Below are 3,020 nucleotides of genomic sequence, written 5' to 3'. Positions count from 1 at the left end.
TCGGTGACGGAGGCAGCCATGTTGGAAAAACAGTCAACATAGATAGTATGTGATTGATAAATTTACTGCTGTAGCCGTTTGAGGGCGATCTAACATATATGAGTTTACATAGGTCACCATATCTATCCTGCCGTCAAGACTAAGATAACATCAATAGTCTATATAACAAGAACACTTCTGTGTTCAAGAAATAGGGGTTACACCCCTCTTGTTTTGTGTCAACGACATCATGCATGTCAAGCAATTGTCATTCAAATAAGGAATGGTGGACCGTGCCCTCGATGTACGGGTAATAAAATATTGTATACAATGGACAAAGAGCTATGCCAAAGGCAGTAATTAGGTTATACAGAAATAGATTAAATTATTTTAGTCAACGTATGGTAAAGAGTGAGAACATCCAAATAAAAGAGAAGCACAACAGATAGATGCTGCTTTAAACTTGGGTTTGAGGACGACAAATTTGAACTAGATTAGCCAAGGTCGTCCCTTGAAGTTCATCTCTGCTGTAGGTATAGGGTATGAACTGGCATTGAACTTTAAAAGTTGATTCAATACAGTTGAAATTGCCCGTTTACTACATCTGAGGCATAAATAAAGTATACTGTACAGTTCTCGGTTCGTTAAGGTGTGACAAAACTGTTGTAACACTGATGTAACTACACAACCGACCCAATGCTTACTAGTAGCTAGTGCAGGGACAGTAGGTCACGTACCCGTATGTTAACAGAGGTAGTGTCAATTCACCGTTTCTTTAGTAACCTCCCAAGCACAGATCAAAGGCCTTACGACAAGACTAGGACGCTGTTTGATTTTTGCTGATGTATACTTTGACCTAAATATGCTGGGGTTTTTTTCAAAAATATTTCCATGTGATTGCAAGTATTATACTTATAGACAAAAATAAATGTTCTATTGCAATAAGGAATCACGTCTTATTTACGATAGACGATATTTAGGTGCGTACTCACTTGATAGGTGTAACACCGTATGCCCTTGGTAGACTGAGAGTGGGGTTAACCCTTTGTATCAACATCAAGTACGTTTTGCATTGGCATTTCTGATTGGTGGTCTTGGCTTCGTAGTCAGTAGGTGTAGGCTTGGCTTGGCGAATAGTATGATACGTTATGTGTAACCCTAAGTACATATGGATTAATATCAACAGACTATTATGGTACTATTATGACAGATGTTTCAGATCACTTTCCAGTATTTGCTATATTTGAGAATTTACTTTCCAAAGATACTACTAGTAATTGTAAACATATATCCTACAGATGTTACAGTAAGTACGATGTAGAATTATTTCGTAGACATCTCACGGGAATAAATTGGGACGATGTATATAATTGTTCAGATGTAAACTCTGCATACGACAAATTTAGTTCAATTTTCATTGCAGCCTGTGATAAGCATGCGCCAAATATTTCAAGAAATACTAAAAGGCCAAGGACTAATAAACCTTGGATCACACGAGCTATCAAGAAATCAATTAATAGAAAACATAAATTGTACGTTAATGTTATCAAATCAAATTTTAAACCTTGTATTGTCAGTAAATATAGGAACTATAGAAATGTTCTAACTCCTGTCCTCAGGGATGCAAAAAAGATGTACTATGGTAATTTATTTTTTTAAGAACAAAGGTAACATGAAGAAAACTTGGAATGTAATTAATGTTGTTCTCGGTAAGAGGAATGGTAATGCCAAGGATAATCTACCTGACAAACTCATAATTTCTTCAGACGGAAACCAAATTGAATACATCTCTCCACAGGATATTGTATCAGGTTTCAATGATTTCTTTGTGAATATAGGCCCACGACTTGCTAGTAATATGTCACGCGACAATTTAAGAGATTATTTAACAGAACCAATCCAAAACGCTGGATATCAGTAATTCTTGTGGTTACACGATAATATCCCGGCTAAACTTTTATCGGATGCATCCGACACTATATCCAAACCTGTGGAATATATTTCTAATCTTTCTTTTTCTTCTGGGGAGGTTCCAAATTCCCTAAAAATCGCAAAAGTGAAACCAATATATAAAAAAGGGCCAGAACAAAGCCCGGACAATTATAGGCCAATTTCTATTCTTCCCCTTTTGAATAAAATATTAGAAAAATTAGTTGATAATCGCCTTAGATCATTTCTTAATCGCAACAAAATTTTATATGATCATCAATATGGCTTCCGTCAAAAGTATAGCACAAAATTGTCTGTCGTTAACATAGTAAATTATCTCCTTAAAAACAATTAGACGAAGGTAGAATTACTCTTGGCATTTTCATTGATTTCTCTAAAGCTTTTGACACTATCAAGCATGGTATATTATTGTCTAAACTCGAGCATTATGGCATCAGAGGTATGTTCGCTGGTCTTTCTGACGAAAGGAAACTTCGATTTCCATTAGCATCTTTGATTTCTGGTTCTGTTCCTGTCTGTCAGTGTTTTCATTTTTAAAAAAGTCCCAACGTATCATTTAGCAACACCCACAGACAAACAGAGAACGATATACCACCGTGATATTGTAATACGTTTTGAAATCTAAACGACTGTCGTCTGATTCATGTTCAATGTTATTTCCGATATCCAGGTCAACATATCCTACGTATTATCGTATACTTCATAAATATAAGCCGACATCCCTTTTACAACTGGCTTTTGAAGGTGACAAAAACTTATCTTCTTTACCACGTCCTACTCTACACGTGTGCTGTGGTCACATGGATGTGTAGGACTGTGATAAGAAGAAGGTTTTGTGGCATCTTTAAAGCCCGTTTTTATTCCTCACCATTTATAAAACGTCATTTTGATCAAAAACAAAATCTATTAAACAGCTATGATGGTTGTATTATACAAAGTGCAAAACTCAAAAGTGTACACAATACAAGTTCATCTGAAAACAAGACTAATCAATTCTTCCAATTTCGGTGACTTTAAAAAAAAGACCCGACAAGTGCACGACTGTTCAATTGATAATTATCAACGCTTTATTGTTTAATACTTCATAGATT

This window comes from Glandiceps talaboti, chromosome 14 (assembly GCF_964340395.1).
Source record: "Glandiceps talaboti chromosome 14, keGlaTala1.1, whole genome shotgun sequence".
Taxonomy (NCBI): Eukaryota; Metazoa; Hemichordata; class Enteropneusta; family Spengelidae; genus Glandiceps; species Glandiceps talaboti.
This window is presented reverse-complemented; position numbering follows the sequence as displayed.